This window comes from Paramormyrops kingsleyae, chromosome 12, assembly GCF_048594095.1.
Source record: "Paramormyrops kingsleyae isolate MSU_618 chromosome 12, PKINGS_0.4, whole genome shotgun sequence".
Taxonomy (NCBI): Eukaryota; Metazoa; Chordata; class Actinopteri; order Osteoglossiformes; family Mormyridae; genus Paramormyrops; species Paramormyrops kingsleyae.
The window spans coordinates 30,638,593-30,665,012 of NC_132808.1; the positions used below are offsets into that span (position 1 = coordinate 30,638,593).

Below are 26,420 nucleotides of genomic sequence, written 5' to 3' on the forward strand. Positions count from 1 at the left end.
TGGACAGAATACTGATTCATTTCTAACCACAAAGGGGAAAAAAAATGTGCTTCAGAGGTGACGAGTCTGGAAAGTTCTAACCGCCATCACAAAATCAAGAGGTTCAAATGCACCAACCTTTTCAACCTCAACTCAATCAACAGGCCTCCATGATCATACCTGAAGATTCAGCTTAAAATTACCAGGATGCATCAAGGATGGGGGAAAGAAAGTTTTCTGTACATGACTCGATTAAACAAGTACCAGATGGAAGGTGCCTAGACAAATGAATCCCAAAAAAAAAAAAACCAAACAAAACAACGCTGTGCCAAGCAACGTCACAGACTATTTAAGCCACCTTCAGTGTCCCCCCTCCCCCCTTAAGGAAGCCTGATGTGCATTTACTTTCCTTGTCTTCATCCCCAGAAGAATATTGCGTGGAGTGAACAACAGTGTGATAACTACAGGCTGTTAACACTTAATCATTATCTATGGGAAAAAGAGAAAAACAGCGGAAGGAATCTTTGCCGGGGAGAAAAAAAAAATGACAGCTGACGAACCTTCATTGTTCACACTTCAGAAAGCGCTTATTACACCAGTGTCTCCCGTTTAATTCCTCGCAGTAATTAAAGAGGCTCGGCTGTGGCTGTCAGGAGCCAAGCGGCCACCAACGCAGCGCTGCTGAATGCCGCTGACGCGCCACGCGTACCGCTGCGACCAGATGCGCCGCACCTGGGCGGAGAGGGGGGCGGGAAGGGGGCGGAGCACCACTGCCTGGGGGAGGGTCCAACACAACCATACGACGCTGTCGGGGCAGCAGATCCAGCAACCTTTTATCCAGAGAACACATTTTGTACATTACAGAAGATGGCAGAGATCAACTGTGCGGGCGGGTGGGGGGAGTTACGACCCTCGACAGACCCTTCCCCGAAGATCCCTCTGCAGCTGCTTTGAAAGTCAAGCACGTCCTTCCTTCTGCATCGACCCTCTTGCCCACTTAACATAAGCAGGGACTTATTTTTCGCTCATTCCTCCAAAATACCTACTCAGTACCCAAAGACCCATAGGGTGGGACCGGCCACACAACGCATTTTCTTTGTCGCCCCGAGCACTGTGTGCAAACATCAGGATTCAAGACACTACGGCTCAAGGTTCCCAAGGCATTCTTATTTTTTTACGTCCTCTGTTTACAAGCGAATATAAATGGAGAGTCTTCCTCAACCATCAGCGACCACCTCAGTTTATAGTTATGCCACCCGGCAATCTAACGTAAAATCCTCCGACACTGCTCTTTATGGCAGTGATACCCCGCCCCCCCACCACACGTATGCTAATGACTCCAGAGCGGGCGGCAGGAACAATGGAGCACGACTGATTCCACTGCTGAGGATAAGCTGGGCCTTTTCAGAGCTGGTCGCTGCGGCCGCTCCGAGGGTGGGGGGGGATTTGACGGTAAATATTTCTGAAAAGCTGTGACGGGCGTCACCCTGGGTCGGCTCAAACAAAGGCGACCGTGTTACGCGGGGGCGCCAGCGGCGCCGTGGCAACCTGTTTGTGTTGATTACACCGCAGGTGTGCTCATTAAGAGGGTGGTCGTTAATTACAGTGCAGTGACATCCATTACAATTTTTGTATCTCTGCTTCCAGAACCTTTATTGAGGTCCATGGCTCCTGCATCTCCTCCTGGAAGAAGAGAATGATACATACAGCCCCCCCCCCTACCTACCAGGGTTTCAGCCACAATAAAATAATTCAATCTTCTGATTCTGGGCTTTTTTTTTTTTTTTTTTTAACCCTTTCTGTGAGCCCCCCCAGAAGGCAGAGAAGGCAGATCCATCCGTGAAAAACGCAGAGCTGATGTTTACTGAGCAGCGTTCCGTAAAATAACTGGAAGGATTCAGAAATTGAAAGTGAGATTCCTGAGTCTGCTTCGGCAAAGAGTGTGAGCGTGTGTGTGTGTGTGTGTGTGTGTGGGGGGGGGGGGGGTGTTATTTATTTATTTGTCTGCTTCCCCATGTCTCGGCAGTGTGCCGCGTGGGGCTTTATGACGGGCTCTGTCAATATCAGTAGCATTTATTAGGTCATAAAGATTACTCATCCTGTCACTCATCTCCAGGCCCCACGGATGGGAAAGTAGAAAAAAACTCAGGCCCCTTGTTTGCAAATCCCATTATTCTTCGTCTGTAGGGCAGAGCGGTGCATCATTTATAATGTAATAAAAAAAAAAATCTGTGCTTTGCGGCACGTTTGGGTAAAAGTGGTGAGGTGCAGAATCTCAATTCTGACTTGGGGGGGTGCGTCGGCAGCCGCGACGGTGGTCCTGTTGAGAATGCGCCGACCCGCACCGCCGACCCGCACCGCAGTAACGCTGACGTCTCTAAGGTCTCGGTCTCAGAACAATATAACGTCCATGAGCCTGGAGTGCACTGCCGTCACCAGACAGCACCGATCGAGGGACCGACACGGTCTGGAAAGGGTGAAAAAAAGAACATACGCCGATTCCATCTCCGCCAAGACAGAGGGAGGGGGGCAGTTGCACCTCCACAGGTCCTGCCACTCGCAAGTGCCACAGATTTTGCCTCTGCCATCAGCCGATGTTAAAAAGGGAACCATATACCCCACCCCCCACGCATTACCGTCCCACCTCGCTCCGTGGCTAGTCAGCGGCTCGCCCGAATACAAGCCGCCTTCCACTGTCTCTATCAGCGGTGCGGGGGGGGGGGGGGGGAGGAATTGAGATGAGAGAGTGATGGGGGGCAGGGAGGAAAGGGCCCTTCAGACAGACGGCAGCTCTTTCATCTGACTAAAGGAGCTGTTCTTGCTTCAGATCCCCCACCAACAGCAGAGACTCATTTGTCAGGGGGGAGAGAACCACCAAGGTGCTGTTGTTATGGCAACCCCCTGCTCCAGCAGCACGGGCCCGCGGCCCCTCCCCCCACGGCCCTGCACCCACTGCGGAGGACAGCTTTGCCACAGACGCACGGAAAATGACCAGCAACCTCAAACCACTGTGAGCCGCATGCTTTTCCCCCAAAGAGCCTCCGTTACAAAGGAACAAATCTGATCTATGTAATGCTGCCATTTTTTTCCCTTTCTCTCCACCTTGTAAAGGTGGTTTAGTAACAATATAAAACTGATTGTTTTTTCTATGCGGGCATCTTAAAAAATAGAATATTTCACAATTAAAATCCAAATACTTTTCTTAAAGAATCTAATTTTTAATGCCAAAGATTGCTTCAAATATCATGATGCTATTTGATAGTATTTTGCAAAAGGACTGATATAGGAAATATCTGATTCTGTCATTGCATTATTATAACACTTTCTAAAAGAAATAATCTGGTAAATATCTGGCTAGAAGCCAGTGGTAACTTTCAATCTCACCAAATCAGGGTAGATACAGCAGGCAGCGTTCCTCGTAGAGTCACAGAAATCGCCGAAGCAGTGTTATGGGTTCTGGTATGTTCCAGAGATCTAATTCACTTAAGGGACTGGGGGCGGTCCAGATGTAGTGAGACTGGGCTACTAATGAACCAGGAGTTAAAGTCACACTTGTGAGAAGCACACAACCCAAAGAGGCCTGGAGCATGTGGAGATTCTGTTTATGTCAATCAAACAAGGTCATATCACTAACAGGTCCAGAAGACCCTATCAACCGCATGGAGGTCTGGGAAAAGAGAGTCTTATAGGACACAATATATAGTGAATGGAGGTGCTTCACAAGGAGCAGTGGGTAATCTGATGTTGGCATGGAAGACTGAGAAAGACATCAGCTAGGAGCTACTACTGCTACAACCACATCTAGTACCAGACAAACGCTTGGACACACCAAGCCTTGGCCCCCTGACCAAAATCCAGTAGAGATGGTTTGGGATGAGTTTGACCTGAGAGTGAAGGAAAAGCAGCCAATGAGAGCTCAGCATATATGTGGGAGCTCCGTCAGGACAGCTGGAGAAGCATCCCAGGAGGCCACCTCATGGAACTGGTGTAGAGGAGACAGTAGAGGGGACAGTAGAGGGGACAGTAGGGTCAGCCAGTCCCTGGGGCAACTGGGGTTAAGGGCCTTACTCAAGGGACCAACGGTGGGATCACTTTGCCAACCCAGGGATTTGAACTGCCAACCTTCTGAGTCCCAAATCACAGAGCTGCACGCCCCCAACAACTTTGTTTTGTTAAATACTTTTTTGGTCAGTGCATAATTCCATGTTATTTTATAGTATTGATGTCTTTATAATTACGCTGAACTGTACAGAATAGTACAAATAAACCACTTTATAGGTCGGCGTGTCCAAACTTTTGAGTGGTACTGTGCTGTACAATCCGACCCAGGATGCGAAAGGGAGAAAGATCTCAGGTGTCAGTCAGCAACTTCCTCAGGTACTTTAAGCAGCTCGCAGAGGCGAACGCCACGTTGCGTCTGCAGGGCGTAAAACCCATAAACGTAAAAACACCTCCCTGCAAGTCAACCGGGGCAAAGAACATATTCAACAACCTTTTGGGTAGCAGGGAACAAAATCAAACTGTCACATTTCTTCACTTTATTCCCGACACGAAGACAAAACTTCCGTTGTGGAACATTAAAACAAGCGAGCGGTTGTTTTCCACAAAGAAGGATTCTGGTTAGAGTACACAGGGCATGACACAGTGTAGGTCTGCTCAGAAGGCGGGGTAAATACCGATAGAAGCTTTAGAGGACAAAGTAAATACCAATAAAAGCGAACTGGACTGATCATGTTCATCCTGTGGCAAAGCACTTATATTCCAATTGAAGTGGAATCGTGCAGGAGAACAATGGCCCAATCCAGAGGCCACAACTTATATTCCAATTGAAGTGGAATCGTGCAGGAGAACAACGGCCCAATCCAGAGGCCACAAGTGGTCAGTGAACACCTGCCATGACCATCTCACTCAGCTGATCTCAACTGATCAGCGACGGGAGATTCTGCAGTACCTACGATGACTGTACTTACAAATGCATATAAGGGAATATATCTTCTGGGGTGGTCATGGTGACAGGCTGCTGTCCACCAGGGAGAGACGATGGGCAGGGATAGCAGCCATTTCTGCCCCTGACATTGCCTACAATGCATCCCAAGTTACTGTAAGCTAAACCCAAGTTACTGTAAGCTAAACCCAAGTTACTGTAAGCTAAACCCAGCTTCCCTGTAGCTTGAGATGTTTAATCCTCAGCTTGTTAACAGCTCAACGTTGTAGGTCAAGATGGAGGCATCACAAAAGAAAAATGGAGAACTGGACTGTGGGATGGTGCATGAATGGGGGGCGGGGTCTAAACGGGGCAGCTCGGTCTGCTTCTGTCGCACCTGGTGGTGAACATGAGAAAAACCAGCAGCAGAGTCTGACAGTGATTCATATGCTTTCATCTTCATAATTTGTATTATGCTCATTGGTGAGCGCTCATCATACCACTTTATTTTTTCTTTTCAGAAGTAACGTACCAGCCCCATTGACCGGCCACTCCAGGGGTCACCCATGCGCAAGAGACAAAGGGCGCACGTACAATTCCCCAAACAAACGCCCACACGCGCACACACGCGTTTATACTGCGTATACATAAAGACATTCTGGGAGCTGACAAAGAGGCATGGATAACTCTGATTCCTAACACAAAACCATCAGTGCCGCACAATAGGCCGAAAGCCCTCCAGTATTTCAACACTTTCTGTATCTTGCGAGAGAGAAAGTCAACAACCTTTTCAGTGAGGTGTGTCACCAGCATGCCCTGGGGCTCGGCTGCGGAACTGTGCAAACCACGCCACGTGCATTCAGATGTGGTTCAGTGGAAGGTCGCTGGTTCAGATCCCAGACACTAAGTGATTTCAATGTTGAGCCCTTGAATGTGGGTGGTTGAAGTCCCACATTTTGGTGGTATTTTATTATTATTATTAATAATAATAATAATAATAATTATTATTATTATTATTTTAATTTATTCTATTTTTAACATAAATATTTTGAATGTCTGAGTGAGACTCACCCAGAGCCAAAGCCCCACCTTCCTGGAAAATGCACAAGAGTTACAATCAAACCTATGCCTCGCGCATGAGTGGGGGGGTCGGATCTGTCCACGTGTTTCATGACACCGAAGGCCTTCGTCGTCAACTCCAGAACTTCCGTTTACACCGACTCCATTTCACGTCACCCATTGTGTGCCCTCCTCTCCTTAATCAGCAGGATCTCGTTCCCTCTTTTGCTGATATTCCACCTCTTAGAGCCGCTTTCGATGTCACACGGATTGACCTTCCTTTCTTCCTGTTTTCCCACATTCTACCTTCTGTGGCCATGACTAACAGTTCCTGTTCAGGGTGTTTTTTTTTTGTTCCCCTAATTTCTGTTGCTTCGGCATACCCAGTAGACTGTGAAATTACCTCATTTAATCAAACATGACGACTACCTGGGGTGATGCGGAGACCCAGAGACTCAAGCAAACGCAGCCTCCAGAGGAATGCTGATGAGGGGGAAAGAAAACGCAGCACAGGTCCCAAAGAAATGACCGAAACTGCACAAACGGTTAAAATCAGAAGGAAAACTGTGAACCAGAAGCCAGACCCTGCCTACTGACTGATCTTAATGTGCACGTACTGAACAAAAAATTAAATACAGGAGTAAAAACATTCCTAGGGCAAACGACGACAGAAATAGGCCTTGAAATCATTTCAGAGTGTGCGTTAATAAGGGCATCAAGGGCCCAGGGATGGGGGCTACCGCGAGGGCATCCGGGGCTCGCACGTCAGTGAAAAGCAGCACGCCGGAGACCTCTCGAGCGGGCAGGATTGGGGAGGGGGGACCGGCATACAAAGTGAGACTGCTGGCCTGGCGCGAGCTGGCAGCGCTAACGTTAGCATTAGCGCAGATGCCTGTGATGCTGATGTAATGAGATCCTAATAGGCTGAGCATGCGGTCGCCTCTGCCACTCGACCTCCCCGATGTGGGAGGGGTGTCTGTGACTGAGCCTCCGCCTGCTACAAGATGCCTCCTCTTAAACACTGCTCAGCGCCCCGCCCCCCCCAACCCTCCACGCCGACTGCCATAATGGATGACTGTTTAAACACGGGCTGTTTGCACTGCAGTGCCTGACTGCATGTTAAACACTATCCCTGAAACCCAACACCGATCCAATATAGGCCTCAGCCGTGAGGAGGAAAGAGGCAATTACTGAGGTCCCCCGTGCGCAGGGAGGTAGGAGAGGGGGGCGATTCGGGGAGGGGGAGAGGGAGACTGACCAAAAAGAGCGATGATTACAAGATAAACCCTCTGCAGTCACCAATGCTAATACAACATTTTATTATTCTATATTTAACAATAAAACTAAATTATGATTATCAATAATAACAATAATAATCACACTCCTTCCAAAGTGCACCCAGCCTAACAATCCGCCCTCACCACTACCCTAACTAGAGGAGCACCTCTCATTTCATCCATTTTACGGCAGCAAAGAAAAGCACCTTTTTTAAAGCCGTAACGAGAGACTCTACAACCAGCTCCCTTTAACAATCTTGTTGTCCCGTCAATTACCTACAGGGGGCGCTGTGCTCCAAAATGCCTCAGAGCTCCAATCACAAAAATCCTGCCCCAAGACACCCCCCGCCACACACCTCACACCCAGTGCAACACAGATCAGGACAGCCAGCGAGCCACAACACGAGGGTACCACCGAAAGAATGTTCCTCGTCACCGCAACTTTTAGCATTTAGCTTAGCTGTCCGTTAAAATAGAAGTTCGAAAATCCAGGCCAGGCTCTCTCCGATTGGCTGATTGTTGGTGATGTCTTATGTAACGTTCTGACTTCACAAAAGCAAGAACGGTCCTAAATGACATTCTCAAGTTCGGGAGAACATTGATCCTTGCCTGCATTATGTTAAAAATGAGGCAAGGAAGCTAACTTCAGAAGACTTCTCATGACTAAGTGAGAGGCAGCTGAGCATTGTGGGATCTTCAGCAGCTTCACCATCTTTCACCAGTGACCTTCAGCACCTCCTCATTGCAGTGATATGACAGAGGAACGCTGGCTTTTATTCTCTTTCCTAGCCTTTGTACACCCATCACGCCACCTGTTGATTAACACAACGTCAGCCACCACGGACCAGCACTCTGCCTGTTTTTCTCACCAATGACACTAAGTCACCAATTATCCCACTGTTATCTTAACCACCTCAAACACCACACATGCCCTCTCATCCCTTTCCAACAGTGCCAAATTTGCCCCTCTTTAAAACTCCTTAATTGAAGCCACTTAAAGTCAGAGAGCTGGTCCTGTTTTCTCTCCTGTCTCCCCCGAGATTCTAACCGAACCGCACGAATTACGAGACGCGATTCCGACGGGTGCCGCACGGCTGAAACTCCGCACGGTAAATTTCTGCTGACAACGTGGTGTCCCTGCTGCTTCGACATCAAAGCGACGAGCTCGTGAAAAGCGCGAGCGGCATTCAGTGCCCGAGGCCTCGAGGCTCACCGAGATCCACGTGTCCCGTTTCTCCCTGAGTTGGCCCATCAACTGCCTGTTGAGCCCAGTCATGCCCTGCAGCTTTGAAGAAGACCTTTTCCTACCAGGTTTTGTGGGAGACAAGTCAATATTTAACATTGCGCATTTATTTTATGAGACTAGAGCAAAAGTAGTAGTTGAATAAGCAACTTAAAGCTTTGAATTAAATATAATATTGTATTGTTATTAATAATTATACAAGGAAAGGCAACATTTGGACTATACACATTGTGGTCCTTACCCTCTCTGCTCTCTTCTTGTAGGGTTAGGGTCTCTCAGCTATGGCTATAGGGAAGTCTCCTTTCCTTCATTGTTAAAGTAATTAACTAGAACTGCTGATTTTTAATTAGCCCGATAACTAAGTGAGCATAAGCTTTTCATTAATTTCACCTTTTTGTGTTGCTGAATGCGTATTTGCTGGCATTAACCCAATCCGGCGCTTTCCACCATGAGTCACATGACCAAGCAGACACACAGAAGACCACGGACCTAAATTGAGATTTGTTTAGCAGATACTTTTGTTCAAAGCGACGGACAGTTAGGAAGCAGGTCGGACAGCAATTGGGGGCCTCGCTCAAGGGCCCAATGGTAAAATTACTCGGCCAACCCTGGGATTTGAACCCGTGACCTTCCATTTACGGGCACAGCCCCCAGACTTTCCGCCCCTGCTCACTCATATTCAACACTAAAATCGCTGCATGGTTTCTGCTAAGTTTGGAGGATTTTGGGGAATTGACTCTTCCACAGGTGCTTGATAAATCCCCTTGAGAGAGGACACCACCTCCCCGAAGTGCCGCGGGATAGTGGACTCGGGGCACGGCTGTGGTGTCGCGTGGTGAAAGCCGGAACCATGGCACGGCTCGAGACCAGCCTGCGGCGCAGGACCCCGTTCGCTTCCTTCCTGTGATGCAGCTGCCAGTTCCCGTTTGCAGCTAATCAAGCACCTTCAGCAGCGGTCCCAGGAGACCTCGGCAGCATGGTTGGGGGGTGGGGCGCAGGCGCTAGTGCAGCTTCTGTGCAATTAACACCGCGGTGGACAACGAGGGATCAGCTACAAAAAGCCCCCCCTCCGACGGCTTTCGTTTTATCGAATCGCTGCTCGAGTGCGGCGCTCCGCAGCAGAAGGGGAATAATCATGTGTGTGAATCTCCTATCCAGGCTTCCCACGAAATTAGACAGTCATCTCTGTCACAGAAAGTGCTGAGGAAAAAAACCACAAGAAAAGCTGGGTTTTACTCCAAGAAAGGCAGATTCTCCTGCCTGGAGTCGTAAACAGCTCTTATCCAAAGGTGTGCTGAAATATTCAGTACTATGCAGAAGTCTTAGGCAGTCAAAGAAAATTGTGTTCAAATGGTCTTCTTCTTGGTGTAAAACTACATTATATCTGTCAAAGTGTGTTAGCTTAGTCATTTCAAAACCTCTCCTAAATTCACCCCAGTCTTTGCAGCAACCCTTCAATACACCAGTGAATTTTTTTGACCTGGCCACTAACACACTTTCTATGGCTAATCAATACCTCATTGACTTTTTAAAACTATTTTATTTAATTAATCAAATTTCGCAACCAGCTGAGTTAACTAATAGATGTAAACGGCCAAGGTGCCCCTGAGGAGATGTTTAGGAACTGAAACAGTGTTCCACCTAACAAGGCATCAGTAAGTTCTTGGAGAACAGAAGAAATGCTTGTTAGCGTTTCTGCACAAGTTAAGCCATTGCTGTTTTCTCTAAGCACATAAACACTCATTACCCAGATACAGTACCAGTTTGACACACTTACCCATACAAAGGTCTATTTGTAGTATTCCGCACTGTTTAGAATAATTACAAAGACATCAAAACTATAAAATAACTGAACAAAAAATTATTAAACTTAAAAAATTATTATTAAAAAATTATCAAACAAAAAAACTAATTTATTTTGGGGGGTGCGCAGCTCGGTGGGTTGGGACTCACAAGGTTGCTGGTTCCAATCCCTGGGTTGGCAGAGTGATTCCACCATTGGGCCGTTAACCAAGGCTCTTAAGCCCAGTTGCCCCAGGGACTGGCTGACCCTTCGGTCTCCTCTACTGTCCCCTCTACACCAGTTCCATGAGGCGGCCTCCTGGGATGCTTCTCCAGCTGTCCTGAAGGAGCTCCCACATATATGCTGAGCTCTCATTGGCCGCTTTTCCTTCACTCTCTGGTCAAAAACCATCTCTACTGAGTTTAGGTCAGGTGGCCAGGTCATGTGATGTGACACTATCACCCTCCTTTGTAGGCAGGTACTGTAAACCGCTTTAAACAATTTCTTTGACTGTCTGAAACTTTAGCACAGTTCTGTACGTATTTAATGTTAGATAGAAGCACAGAAAAAAAAATCCAAGTGTGGGACATGAGATAGGGGTGGCCAGGTGACAAGCAGTCACAGTGTTGCAGAACCCAGGTTCCACCAGGAATCTAAATCCTGAAACGGCCGACTGCGTCCCAAAGAGCTGGAAACTTCACCTGCTAGCTAGCTGCCACAACAACCTGGGAACTGGAGGCAAAGCAACCCCCCACCTCGCCTTCCCTATCGCCAAAGTCCCTCGCGCTGAAACGTCAAACCTCTGTGGTCCAGATCTGTTCATTACCATGCAGAAAGAGCGTGCCCCCCCCCCCCAACACAGCCATGGGACAGTAATTTGCACCATTCCACTTGCCGGCACATGGTTACTGGGGCATCAAGAAGGATGAATGACGTTTCTGGCCATTGAGGCCTCACGGCCAACACCTCCAAGGTCCATGACGTCAGCAGTCACGTCAGCAGCCTCCGGGGAAATTTCCGGAAAACCAGAAGCATCGTTGTCGGGGCTGGATTTCCCACATTTTAATTAGCTGTCTCTTCCCACCCCAGCGCTTATGTAAGGCCCTCAAGCACTGGGACCGCAGTCCGCTGGCCCCCATCTTGGAGCAGAGCTTCGGAACGACGAAGGAACTGGGAATTCTTACTAAGCAAAGAAACTCGGAATTCCTCACCCCACCACCTGCACGAACCTCCGGTTTATAATCAGGGTTATTCACGGCCTGCCTGACTAAATGTTTGCGTAACAAGTGCGCGTCCCGTTTCATTCAATGAAAACCGTCTCCGGCGGTCGGATATCTGAATGAAAACGTCACATAGACCGAAGTATGTAACAAAACACGCGGACGAGAGCAAGAGGGCATGAGATATGGAGGGAGCAAAGCGTAAACACCACGCTGCCAACATCATTCTTGTGGTTGTGCATGACTATTTTTAGAGTTATAATTCTTACATTTTGTGAAATAGAAAAATGCAGTCCTGAGGTTGTGTGGTGCAGAGGGGTAAGTATTGTGCAATGTTTTATTTAGGCAATCAAGTTGGCTATGCTCTCGCAAGCACGCCCAGACAGAGCTCCTTTGGTTTCAGATTAGCGTGGGCTTGACTATGAAGGGAAATAAGGGCAGGAGGAGAAGCGTTTGGACAGAGAAAGCAGCAGGAGGGGAGAATGGCGGCCATTACGCATTCCGACGCCATCCTCACTGTGCCAGATTCATGCAAACATTCAGAAATGCATCAGCATTTAAGCTATTAAGGTGATAATTGAACGATCAAGCACGGTGTCATAAAAATGTAAATTCAAGGTTGGGGAGCTTGATTAAGACAGCAAGAAAAAAAGCCCAGTTCCGCACCATGATTTACCGTGCTGTACCTCCTTGCCTATGACATTATAAAAGTGGGCGGGGCCTTTGGTACTCGGCCGTAAAACCCCTAATCTGAGGAGAGGATGTTTTTGTATTAAAGAGGTTCAAGGCAGAGCTGGGCAAAATCACATCGATATTATATTACGCATGCGTAATAATCACAAGGGCTTCAGATGACGGGCAATTCATTTGGCCAGATGCCAGTTTTTCAGTACAGACATTTATTTATGCCCACAATATGTTAAGCAGATTAGTAGTATGGCTAAAATATTAATGAGATGCATTTTATGATGCCCGAAAGTTAGTATTCTGTATAAACTTGGCGTATCTTTATGTTTATTAAATTTGGTTGGCAGAGCACAACACGTAATACTGTTTTGGTATACTTCAGTGTGATATGGACTGTAGCGGGGCACGCCACATAATACTGTTTGGGTATACTATGGTTTGGTATACTTCAGTGTGATATGGACTGTAGCGGGGCACGCCACATAATACTGTTTGGGTATAGTATGGTTTGGTGTACTTCAGTGTGATATGGACTGTAGCGGGGCACGCCACATAATACTGTTTGGGTATAGTATGGTTTGGTGTACTTCAGTGTGATATGGACTGTAGCGGGGCACGTCACATAAAACTGTTTGGGTATACTATGGTTTGGTGTACTTCATTGTGATATGGACTGTAGCGGGGCACGCCACATAATACTGTTTGGGTATACTATGGTTTGATATACTTCAGTGTGATATGGACTGTAGCGGGGCACGCCACATAATACTGTTTGGGTATACTATGGTTTGGTATACTTCAGTGTGATATGGACTGTAGCGGGGCACGCCACATAATACTGTTTGGGTATAGTATGGTTTGGTGTACTTCAGTGTGATATGGACTGTAGCGGGGCACGCCACATAATACTGTTTGGGTATAGTATGGTTTGGTGTACTTCAGTGTGATATGGACTGTAGCGGGGCACGTCACATAAAACTGTTTGGGTATACTATGGTTTGGTGTACTTCATTGTGATATGGACTGTAGCGGGGCACGCCACATAATACTGTTTGGGTATACTATGGTTTGATATACTTCAGTGTGATATGGACTGTAGCGGGGCACGCCACATAATACTGTTTGGGTATAGTATGGTTTGGTGTACTTCAGTGTGATATGGACTGTAGCGGGGCACGCCACATAATACTGTTTGGGTATACTATGGTTTGGTGTACTTCAGTGTGATATGGACTGTAGCGGGGCACGCCACATAATACTGTTTGGGTATACTATGGTTTGGTGTACTTCAGTGTGATATGGACTGTAGCGGGGCACGCCACATAATACTGTTTGGGTATACTATGGTTTGGTGTACTTCAGTGTGATATGGACTGTAGCGGGGCACGCCACATAATACTGTTTGGGTATACTATGGTTTGGTGTACTTCAGTGTGATATGGACTGTAGCGGGGCACGCCACATAATACTGTTTGGGTATACTATGGTTTGGTGTACTTCAGTGTGATATGAACTGTAGCGGGGCACGCCACATAATACTGTTTGGGTATACTATGGTTTGGTGTACTTCAGTGTGATATGGACTGTAGCGGGGCACGTCACATAAAACTGTTTGGGTATACTATGGTTTGGTGTACTTCAGTGTGATATGGACTGTAGCGGGGCACGCCACATAATACTGTTTGGGTATACTATGGTTTGGTGTACTTCAGTGTGATATGGACTGTAGCGGGGCACGCCACATAATAATGTTTGGGTATACTATGGTTTGGTGTACTTCAGTGTGATATGGACTGAAGTGGTAGTGAAGAGAGGAGCAGCTCAGCAGCCACAACATCTTTTTAAAGAGGAGATGTTGTGGATAAACAAGGTAAAAAGAGGTCAGTGGTGTAGCAGCACTTTTTGAACTTTAAAATCCGACACGTCGATTAAACATAAGGACATGATGCATTTATACAGATTACTAACTTTTGGGTGTTACAAAATGCATTTCAGTAATATTTTAGCCGTACTACTAATTTGCTTATATTGTGGCCATAAAAAATGTCCATATAGTATCAAAAAGTGGACATCCAGCCAAAAGTTTCACCCGTCATCTGAAGCTCCGTTGATTATTGTACATGTGTGATATAATATTGATGTGATATCGCCCAGCCCTAGTTTCAGGGTTCAGATGTATTACGGTGCTTGTTATTTTGCCACATAAACATGGTATGGTCCTCTGCCACCCTGAGCCCTGAAAGCCTATTGGTTCATCCCAAAGGTTCTGAAGTAGTATCCCTATCTTTGCCCTAAATTACACCAGTAAAATATCCCAATACTGCATGCTAACAAATGCTAACATGGCATAACAGCGAGACTGGATAACAGGAAGCTCTGCCACTACAAATTTTAAAATATAAGCGTTTTTTCCCTCCTCACAAATTCTCCTTGAGCAACGAGCATCTGTTAGCATTTCACTGAGCAGTTTGGGTCCAGATTACTACTACTCGCTTTTATGCTGTCTGAGTTCTAAACACTAATTATTTTGCTATTACATTAAAATTACACAAAGCTGATGTTCTGTTGCTAAGACGGCCCTGTCGACATGGCAAGTACACAGATACACAGGTTGTATTCAACCTCAGAACCGAAGGGCTTGACTGAACTCCTTAGTTATGGTCAGCTTGGCGGATATCCCAGCAAGGGACATGGACAGTACCCTGGACGGGATGCCAGTCCATCTCAGGGCACGGGGCTGGGGTACACCCTGGACGGGATGCCAGTCCATCACAGGGCACGGGGCTGGGGTACACCCTGGACAGGATGCCAGTCCATCACAGGGCACGGGGCTGGGGTACACCCTGGACGGGATGCCAGTCCATCACAGGGCACGGGGCTGGGGTACACCCTGGACAGGATGCCAGTCCATCACAGGGCACGGGGCTGGGGTACACCCTGGACGGGATGCCAGTCCATCACAGGGCACGGGGCTGGGGTACACCCTGGACGGGATGCCAGTCCATCACAGGGCACGGGGCTGGGGTACACCCTGGACGGGATGCCAGTCCATCACAGGGCACGGGGCTGGCACAACACACAAACTATTTAGCCTAACTGCATGCCTCTGGACTGCAAAGCCGGGATATTAAATATCTCTGCCTGCCAAGGGATTTGAACCCTTGATGTCTACATTGCACCAAATGAGCTGGGCCGCTGGTCTTGGGGCAAGGTACAATGGCACCAATATGTTAAACAAACAATCAATCATTCATTTAAAGCATAAAAGTAATAAAAATGTAGTAAAGAGGTCATGCGAAAACATGCCAGGTTTCAAACCCACATTTTGTGGGAGAGGAGGATGGACCTACAGCAGAATCCTCAGCTAATCCACAGATGACCTGCTCCGTGCTGGTGACCTGATCATTGCATCACCAAACCAGGGCATCTGAAGACTGAGGTTGTCAGGAATCCCCGAAGTTTCCCTGCTACCTCGGGACCCCAGGAGGTCTGTCCTTCCTCGCTTCCCGGACACCCGAGAGGTCGCCGCTAACTGAGAGCTGCCGGTGACAGTGAGCCGGCCTGTCCTGGCCACCTCCTCTTCCACATGGCACAGCCAGCAAATCACACCCGCTCCTCTGGGCTGCATGCGAGGCTGCCAAGGTCACGCCCGCCCGCGTGCGCCTGCCCGGAGCTCTCTGGATCAAGGTCGAGCGCCGTCACAGCTCAGCTACGCGGCTCCGCATCGCGCCGCCTCCAGGGGGCGTATGCCAACTCTGTGACTCAGCTGTTCATCCTCCGGAGCTCGCTCAGCTGACCAGAAACAGCCTGGACCGGGGGTCTGTCAGAGCGCCTACCCAGAATTCTCCTGGCTTACAGACGAAGCCCCAGCTGCCTGGTACCTAGACACGCTATGTCCGTAACAAACGAGCGCCGTCGAGATCCACCGCACCCACATCGGGAGCAGGGGCAACCGCTGCATCATCCAATGCATCAGTTTGAGGGGCACTGAACACAAACATTGTATAATAATTTGCTTAAACAACAGACTAAGAAGAGAGCTGCTCCTCTTGGGGGGGGGGGCACTCACATCTATTTGGCTCCTTTCAAACAGAAGGCAGTGATGGAACAGGCTGTCTCGAAGTTTTCCCTCTTGACTGAAGAGCAATGCATGATGGGATGTTATTAGCAAGAGTGGGGGGGGCTCCCAGACGCCTGGCAGAGGGTCTCTGAAGCCGGCTTGCCGGGGGAGTTCTCTCTCGGTAGCCAGATGGCGGGGAGGGGGGTGTTTAGCCGCTTTGCAGTGCGACCTGGGGTTGGGGGGGGGGGGGGGGCGGATTCTATGCTCCAGTCAGAAGGTAGCGGGAGCAGCCGTGTGGTCACCCCTTCAACTCCACCATCCCCCCCCCACCCCCATTCATTGTGGCCCCTTGTCGGCGTGGAAACGGCTTCGCCAGACCGGACTGAACCAGTGACTGCATCACCTGCTCGACGTGGCTCATAAAAGAAAAGAAAAAGAAAAAAAGGCATGAGCAGAGCACAAGGGGGGGGGGGACACAGAGAGAGCTGGCCTGACGCAGCTGGGAACGCACATGGGGCAGCGGGTACCAGCTGAACAGCGTCCGGCCGTTTGTAACTGGGAACGCACATGGGGCAGTGGGTACCAGCTGAACAGCATGAGGCCGTTTGTAGCTGGGAACGCACATGGGGCAGTGGGTACCAGCTGAACAGCATGAGGCCGTTTGTAACTGGGAACGCACATGGGGCAGTGGCTACCAGCTGAACAGCATGAGGCCGTTTATAGCTGGGAACGCACATGGGGCAGTGGGTACCAGCTGAATGGCGCTCGGCCGTTTGTAACTGGGAACCGCAGCTTAACATCAGCTGAGCGCCTTAAGGCCGCCACAAAAGACTAATGCAGCGCCGAACTATCCGCGTTTCAAACATTATAATAAAAGAAAACAGGTAAAGTGGCCACAGATCACTCAGGGACGTGGGCTCAGAGCGGGATTTACTGACACAGAATCACCAGGAACTCCCCCACTCTACCAGGGAGCCCCCACCCCCCACACATGAGGGTACCGGCCGGACAGTGGAGGTGGGGCGAGGGGCAGGGGGTGTTGGCAGCGTGCCTTTACGACGGGGGCGGGCCAATCAGGTACCTCTAGTGGTAGGAGCGGCAAATCAAGTGCCCCGGGGGAAAAAGAGAGGGAAAGGAGGAGAGAAAGAGAGAGGGAGAGCGCAAGAGAAGGACAGAAGGAGACAGGGAGAGACTGGTGCTTCTGTGGCGTCAAACAACACTGACATTTTTTCCTTTATTGGGGGAGGGGGGACATGGCTGCCATGGCAACAAAGCATCTCTCTGACTTAAGCACCCCTGATGGCACTGGAGTGGGACATTAGTGATGTCCCGTCAGGGAGGGGGGCAGGGGGTGGTCCGGAGAAGCCTGAAGCTGATGGGAGAGGGAGGGAGAGGAAGAGAGGGACAGAGAGAAAAAGAGGGAGAGAAAAAGAAAAAGGGAGAGAGGGAGACAGAGGGGGGAGCGAGAGAGAGAGGCAGTGGGGGAGTGGAGGGCATGTGGGAGAAAAGCACGCCCCACCTAAGCAGCGCCGCACACCTGCGGAGACCCCACCCCCCCCCCCCGCATGAGCCCCCGCAGCAGAGGCACGGCCTGAGATACGCAGGGCTCGAAACCCGCATAACCCCCCACCCCCCAATGGGTGGCAGGCTGCTGAGTCCGCAAGCGTGCGATAATTGTGATTAAAGCAGAGGAAGAGGGGATTTTCTTTTCTTATTAGTGGCCTCAGAGACACCAGGAAGCTTCTCGCAGGCCCGCAGTCTGAAGGCACAGCTAATTGGTGTTCACACGAGCCCTCGGGCTGAGGGACATTTGAATATTATTGACCGCATAAATATGTGCTAATGAGGCCATGTTTTTAAAGAGAGGCTTCAAATAGGCCAGTATGACAGGATGAGGATTCGTTTTTTTTTTTTTTTTTTTAAACGGGGGAGGCTCAGAATTTGTGGATCAGCATAACGAAAAGCCACAAAGGTCTGCGCACTCAGAGCTGCAGAGGAGGGACATTCACAACATCAACTTGTCATTAGTCTTCCACACCATCGGGGGCACTCTCAAATCAACCGGGGATGTCAGACCAGGGAGTGCTGAGAACCGTCACACTTGCAAAGCTATTTTCCACACCACAAGTGTCCGCCTATACTTAAAAACTAATCCTGCTTGGGCATTTCTCCCCAGCCCCCCCCCCCTCCCGCCGCCCGCCCCCCAGAGTGTTTTGAAAAGACAGGACTGGATAGCACAAGTCGTATTTAGCAAAAGTATAAATCTCTTCTTCACAGTGTTAAATACTGGATGTCGATCTGAAATGGACATCGTGCTTGTGAAATTCTCAGAGTCAGGATTCCTTTCCATTTCACGCGCGAGCAGAAAAATAAATAATCGGATTTATTATGTCCACGTAAAGTGGCGGGTGGCCATATTTCAAGCCGGCAGAAAGTCCGCTGATCGCCGAGAGTGACGCCTCTACGCAAACTTCCAGTGTCCTCTGGGGCTCCACTAAGCCCACCAGCACGCTGAGGAACGCGAGGGCCGGCCTATGAGTGCGATTTTCCTGACCCGGGCCGGGGAATCACTACATATGCAAAGCACTGCCTCGCGCACTGCCTCGCGCACTGCCTCGCGCACTGCCTCGCGCACTGGAAAGGGACTCATTAGCTAGATTCTTTGTCGCTTTAACGCGAAGCGACTCGCACTGCGGTCGAGCAGCACTGGGGGTCTCTCTTGGGACGAGAAGCTTCTGGGGATTTTCCCGCTTAAAAATAGCACCCCCGGTTGCGGTGGTGTAAAGCGATGTCCTCTCTGGGGGGGTTGGGCTCTGAGATGACCATTAAATTGCCCACCCCCACCCAAAATGCTGGCCGCAGGAGGCAGGGGGGGCCTGTAAAGTTTTTACCGCTATGATTTCAAAAAAGTAGGTTTCCGAAAACGGAGCAAGCTGAGAACTAGCCAAGCCCCCGGGGGGGGGGGGGAGGGAGTTTAAAATCTACCCATGCTCAGTCTCCTTTATGGCACTGGGGCACGGTACTTAAAATCCACATTATTAAGGACCATTAGGGACCCGTGCTGCTCAGCAGGCGTGTCCTGCCCCCCACCCTCACTGGGGGCTGGTGGGACGGAGGGTTGTGGGCAGGGGTGAGACCCTGTGCTAAAACCTCAAAACCTTAGGACTAGGAATAGACACACAACGGCGAGGCCTAGACTGCAGGGGGCGCCAATGTCACCACAAGCTTCTCCTAGGCACAGGGATTGCGGCGGGGGGGAAGCATACTAAATATTTCTCGTGGTCGTCCATTTCTGCTGTGTGTAACTGCCACATCCCAGCCGCCACGAGGAAAATTAGACAGAAAATAGGGGGGGTCGGGAGGCGGATAACGAGAAATCCACGGATGAGCTACGTGCCGAAGGTCGGACGCGTTATAATGACGTGGGCTGGCCAGCGTATCTGCTGACTCTCAGTGACGGAGCCCCTGACCCTGAGCCCAGCTGACCAATCACACAAACCAGTCATGTGTTTCATTTACTTAATCTGAGCTCGCGCGTCTGGAAATGAAAACGGCACGGAGCCGGCTGACGGGCTGCTCCAGTTTCATTACGTTGCTGACATTCAGGCCCTTTTAAACATAATGGGGGAGAAAGAGGCGGAGCCAAGGAAGGCAGTGGAACCAATAAAACGTACTGGTTACCATCAAGGTCGGAGAGGGAGGTCCAAGTTCACGAGCAGGTCGTGTGGAAACCCGAAAAAGTCGACATGGGATGGGGGGTGGTGTGCGATGCTGACCAATAACAACCCCCCGAGGACCAATAACAACCCCCCGAGGACCACCAGAAAATGAACTCCTGCAGTCTGAGGCCAGGAGAAGCACCAAGGGCAAACCTAGAATTTCTTAAGGTGGCGGGGCATAAGAGCGGCCATAATTCATAGAGAGAGGCCAAGCTCATCATTAGCCAGTAATATGTGTTGAAACTGAGTGACAGGGGTGGGAGCCAATCAGCTTTTAGCTGGGGCCAGTGACCCTGTGGCCCCGCCCCTGTATGTTCCTCAGGGTTGTACACGCCTTAACAATACATACGCAATTAGACAGCCGTTAATTATTCACAAAGTTCCATCATCACGAAAAAACACTTCATTAGTTTTAAAAGCATACAGTCAAATAACCCACAATGAAATTAAGTCCAATTAGCGATGAACTGGCTTGAAATCGCCGCATTGAGCTTCAGTGGAGAGCAAAGTCCAGTAAATGAACTGGTGTCGACTAACAAGAAAATTAAGCAGGCCGGCAGCAGATCAATCACGTATCGACGTCCGTCCCGTTGGACGGAGAAAGCTCCCTGTTCCTTGCTCTGGGCATGGAGTCGATGACGATCAGCGACTTTCCCAAGCTTCGGCGACAGTCTGAGGGGAGCTTCCCAGTCATCCGGACCGAAAGTCTATTTAACTGGAACTGGACAGAAAATGTAAAAAAATTAAATAAAATAATCCGGCGCTTTCTGTGGCTGGTTTGGGCGTAGGTCTGGGAGGGTGTGTCACCTCAGGGACTGTAAGCCAGATCATGTTCGACTCATTGAAATTGAACTCCAGATGACTCATAGGTGATTTACAGATCGGTGGGGCTGGGTTATTGCCTCGTTTGACATATTAGAAAACCGCCACCTTCTCTCAAAGCCCCCCCCCCCCCACCCCACCGCCCCACAGATGAAACTGAAGAAGGAGCTCAGAGTAACAGAGCAGACCCAAACAGCAGAGGGTCACAAACCCTCCGGCCCCCTGTAAGCCCACAGAGGGGCGCCGGCCCTTTAAGGAACATGGCAGTCATCTCAATTTACTCCTTCACTACACGCATGTGATGCGCCGCTCTTCTCTGCGGTACGTCTCACACACAAAAGGCAGTAATAGGTGCAGCAGGGCAGATATTATTAGATGCATAAGCAAATCACATTTCAGCTTTAATTTGGCACTCTTGCCAGCTGCACGTGGGCGACCGAAACAAACAGAAGCAATGCTGGTGAATTCGTTTTCACCAATGGCTAGGACGAGCGTGTGGGGGGGGGCAATCACGACATCCAGGTGCGGTCTGACCAAATCCGAGCCCTTTCCTGTATGGCCCCCGCAAGTCGAACACGGATTGCAGCCAGAACCGAAGGTGTTACGAACAGCCGTTGTGGCTCGTGAGCTAAAGGCATGCGGGATGCGGCGTGCAGAGTGGGGGGGGGGGCAGGCGACTGACAGGGGAGCATGAAAAATGCCGTAGCTCAGACCGGGGGGGGGGGAACAAGGAGGAGCAGAGGGAGGGCCTGCAGCCATGGTGCCGACAATGGAGGGAGGGTGAGTGAGCTGCAGACCAGAGAGGTGAACTCCTTAGCTGAGTAAATGAAAGACCCCCCCGCCATGATTGATCCTCATAATGACAGGCCGTTGGGGCTTACTGAGTAATAGCCAGTTGAATGGGCGGAGGAAGAACTTGGTCACACGGCACAGTGACTAATGATCCGCCGCCCTGGCAGAGGACAATGTCCCAGATCCCCGCCCCTCCCTGAGTGCCCGCCCCTGCACCCTCCCACTCAACTACCCACAGCTCCGCCCACCTACCCACAGCTCCGCCCACCTACCCACCCAGCCACCGCGCCGGCTCCGCTGAACGCTCGCCGGCAACAAATAAACACGATTATAATAATAACCTGCAAATAAAAATACAGGCAGGCCAGAGACGGCCAAAACAGGACCCGGACTCTATCTTAGATATAGTCTCTGCTGAGAACAACAACCAGTCCTCCTTAAAAAGAAGCTAATTCTGGATATCATGTCGCACTGGCGGTTCGTTAGAATAACGTGACAATAAACAGTCAGGTTAGGTGCTGAGTGCCCGGTTAGAGTGGGCTTTGTACGCGTGTTTCCAACGCTGCTGGACCGCGCTGGCTGCCTTGGGAGGAATCATTAGTGGTGGAAGAGCAAAATCAGAGCATACTATTAGGTGGGGGGGGAGGGGGGGGTCGGGGCAGAGCCAATAAGGCGACGAAGAGCTTGCTTTGTTCGCCGGGGTTAATGGGAAAGAGGGCCGCCGTTAAGCAAGAAGCGTCCTCAAACTGCGATGACCTGCAGGGAGGTGGGGAGCGGAGAGCACGTTAAAGCCTGCCGCTACTCCAGAAGATTCTACAGTCAGAGAACAGGCATGCGGAGTATAAGGTAAAGAATCCACCCATTCGGCAGGACACAAATGAAATGGGGAAGCCGGGCTGTTGCCGTTTGTCCCGGCGGAAGAGCCGCTCCGGAGCGGACAGAACATGGAGGGCCGGACTCGGGGCGGGAAAACAGCTTGAGTGACTTTACGGAATAAAGCGGCTGGCCTGGGCTCTCTCCCCGCGCATCTGCTGGGGGATTTACAGCAATCTCCAGTCCATTACACCCCCCATCCTAACAGGTCCTGGCTCCGCCCCCAAGCCGCCACAGAGCATCGGAGTTGAAAGGAGTCGTTAGCATCGCACACATTTCTGTTTCCTGTAATTGAGAGGGTGACTCTCCCCTCCCTCTGCCCTCCTCCCGCTGCCTGCTATCCTCCCTTCCTCTCTCCTCCTCTGCAGTGACGCTTGCCCTCCCTGTTCCCCCGGCCGGGTGGGAAAGGGGGGGGGGGGGGGCGGGGGAGAAATCCACTAACGCTAAACCGTCAATCACTCCACCCCAATAGTCCCTCCGTTGCCGGTGGCTGCCTCCGCAACTTCGGATTTATCCTTTACCCCCCCCCCGCGCGCGCGAAACCCCTGCGTCTGCAAGCCCTCCGTTCCTCAGTCGGCGCCCCACAGAGCTGGATGAAGGCTCCATCTCTGCAATGAAGCCAGCGGCAGCACGGTCACAGTCACCTGCTCCTCGTGTCCGACCCCCCTCCTACCAGCGCCCTGCGGCACAGGAATCCTGCCCCCCCCCCGTCAGTGTCAGGTCCAAGCACATAGGTCTCCTCATAATAGGGGCCCTCAGTTAACATCACCGGACACTCGCATAAAAGAAGCTCGGTGGGGGGTTTACGGCCCCCGCTGCCCCCATTTACACTTAAAAATAACAAAAGGCTGTTTCCCACAAACCAAAGCCACTGTTTGTAACACGGAAAATGGGGGCATGAGGACTATGCAAATGAGTATGCAAATTATCAGCCTGAGCAAATTATAAAAGTGGGGATATAACAGAGTAATAAATGCACCCCCTTGGAACTAAGGAATACGGTGCGTGTGGGTGGGGGGGGGGGGGGGGGGTATCTGTGTACACAACCGCGTCACCAGCACACGCCTACATCACAACATGGAGCAGCCGACACGGGTTAACGGGAGCAGGTCAGCCAGCCGCCGTTCAGGCCCACGGCGGCGATTACCAGCCAATATGGACGCCAATGGCAGCAGTAATTTTCCAGTCACGTTTCGCACATCGGCTGGACCACGGGCGGCTCAGGTTACCGGCCTCGCCGATCCCCCTCCCCCCCGTCCCTTGCCGCTCGCTGTGATGTCCCGCCAGCTGCTCTCTCGTTCTCGTGACGAGCGGTGAAGGTCCCGTCCTCTGCTTCTCGCCTGAGACTGCCGGGGTCAAAGGTCTCACTCAACCGGACCGGTCCTGCGGCGTCTTTGGTGGCTGGTTCGCTTCGCATCGCATCGCGTCTTTTGCGGGAATATTTCCCGCTCCCACGTACACCTCATATGAACTTTCCTCTTCAGAACAGAAATACTGTAAATGCCGCACACCAAGCACAATCATTCCTCTGTTATTTTAGTGGCTTTCCCCGTGGGACCGAAAGGATGTGGACCTACCTCAATGCCGATAAAGCGTCCTAAATAATCTGTTCAATTTAAAGTCTGACGCTTTCCCAGTTAATGTGAGCCCAGTTAACAGGCCAGCCAGCCAAATTATTTCATTTAGTTAATATTTGTGATGCTAGCTTGTGTTCATGGATTTTTTTTAATTTAGTGGCAGAATGTTTACTGCTGCTGTCTGAATGCTGAGCTATTCGTTACACGTCTAAATGACTCGACGAGCCAAAGTTTTGGGCAAAATCACCCCGGATCAGCAAATGAATGTCCTGAGTGCACCTCCTCCCATAATGTACTGGGGGGGGGTTTGGTGTCATCTGTTTGATGCTTGGAGAAAGGAAAAAAAAAAAAAACAGTTCAAATAAACAACACAAGCCTGGTCCCAAAGCTACTTCTCCGTCTAAGATCCTTATCACCCCCAGATCAGCCCCCACCTGAGAGCTTAGGCCCGCATCACAGCAGGAGGGCCCCCCAGAGGGAAATCTAGCAGGCTGCAGCTCATCCTCAGCTGTAGAGGAGCCGTTTTTTTGGGGGGGGGCAGACCACTGCAGCAGTAGCAGCAGCGAAATGCACATTCGCTGCTCAGTCCAGGAAACTGCCGAAACATGGAGGCACCCCCAGGTGGGCCGAACACCCCCCCTGTCTGCTCACCTGGCATTCTCCTCACTGGAGGGGGACTTTGCGATGCCTCCCCCACCCTTGCTGGTTTGTCTGAGACGGTGTGGGGGGGGGGGGGGCTGGAGTGCAGGGGCTAATTCATCAAGACCTCCAAGTCCACCCCCCGTCTTACAGTGAGAGCGCCCAGCCCCAATGGTGCCCCCCCCCCCGCGAGATCATTATCCCATTAGGCCCTCGTCCCTCCAGGATATGGGGGGGATGGAGCAGGTGTGTGTGTCACGGCTGGGGTTCTCTGACCACACCCCCCCCCTCAAGCTGACCTCAGAGCCACAGGAGGGGGGAGATCTGAGGCCTGCCGTTTGCGAACAGTTAAGCATTGAGTCAGAATCCCCGATCGGTGAGGGGGTGGGGCTTGGGGTTGCTAGTGGGTGCCATACTCCCCCTGATTCCCTCACGGATGTCGGGCAATAAAAATCAAAAAGGACACAACAGCGAAGATGGCGACCCGATCCACACAAGTGCAAGAGAAACTCACTGCAAATGGGAAACAAGCAAACGAAAGGAGAGTCAACAGCAACTCACTGCAAATGGGAAACAAGCAAACGAAAGGAGAGTCAGGAGGGTGAGCGAAAGGCGAGGTATGTGGGGTGTGGCAAAGGAGGGGTAAACACCAGCAGGAAGTGGGGGAGGGGAGGCATCAAAACACAGACACCTGAAAAAACGGGTGCGTCCGCATGGCCCTGTTTAGTGGAGGAGTGGGCAATCTAATCCAGAAAGGGCTGTTGTGTATGCGGGTCTTCACTGCAACTCCCTAATTAGAGGACTGATTGGCTGAAGAGCCCTCAGACCTACGTCTGAACAGCTGACCTAAAGGTTATCCCAAAAACCTGTGAACACACTGGCCTTTTGAGGATAAGATTGCCCACTCCTGGCTTAGAGGCAACCAGAGGCCGAATGGCCGTCTGGATGTGCCCACTTAGGGGCAGCTGGCGGAAACGGGTTGGGGGCTCAGCTAATCCACCCTCCTACCTGCAAACGGGGACTGAGATGAGACCATGGGAGAAATTGGCAAAAAGGGACATGGTATAAGTGAGTGTCGGCGCAGACAGCAGATAGAGGAGATGAGGCAGGGGGTGTCGGCGAAGCAGGAAGTCAGAATACGCTACTGTGACCATCTCAGCAAGTGGTGATTCTGCCCAAACCTAATCAGGCAGGCGTGGGGGGGGGTGGATTAGTGCTGCTTGAAATCACACATAGGGGGGTGGCAAAGGTTTCAGAGTTTAAGCACCTACGACGTAAAGACAGGCGAAGCAGAAAGGGGGGGTAAGAGGGGCTAGTGGCAGACAAGGACTGCAGAGGGGGCTGACTGGGGGGAGGGGGTGGCTTATCCCTGCCCTCAGTGACAGGGGCTGCCCAAGTGTGACCGCACAGCTTGAGAACCACTGGGGAAAAACAAGGCCTCCTATTGGCTGCCAAGGAGGGGGGGATGGGGGGGTGGCCCAGGAGCATGCAGGGCAGGACCCCAGCTGTAAGCACCCCCACCTTAAAAGAGAAAAAAACGAAGGGGCCGGCAGCACGCAGCGAGCCGCCTCAGCGCAGTGGTGACCCGCAGACAGGAAGCATGCCAAGGGGGCAACGGACACACCCCATTCTGACAAATCGCATTTGTTGCCCCCTAACTGATATAAATAAATAAATAGATAAATCAATGGGCCACTGCAGGAAGCCAAAATAAATCTGTGCTCGACTTTGTACACAAATAGTCCCCAAAGCTACCAGCCTAATAA

General features: G+C 50.7%; 1 protein-coding gene across 2 annotated transcripts in view; it reads right to left on the reverse strand.

Annotated features, from left to right (window-relative positions):
• Positions 1–26,420, reverse strand: part of LOC111847324 (mastermind-like protein 3) — a 114,326-nt gene that overhangs the window by 50,631 nt on the left and 37,275 nt on the right. The gene's annotated exons all lie outside the window — the stretch shown is intronic.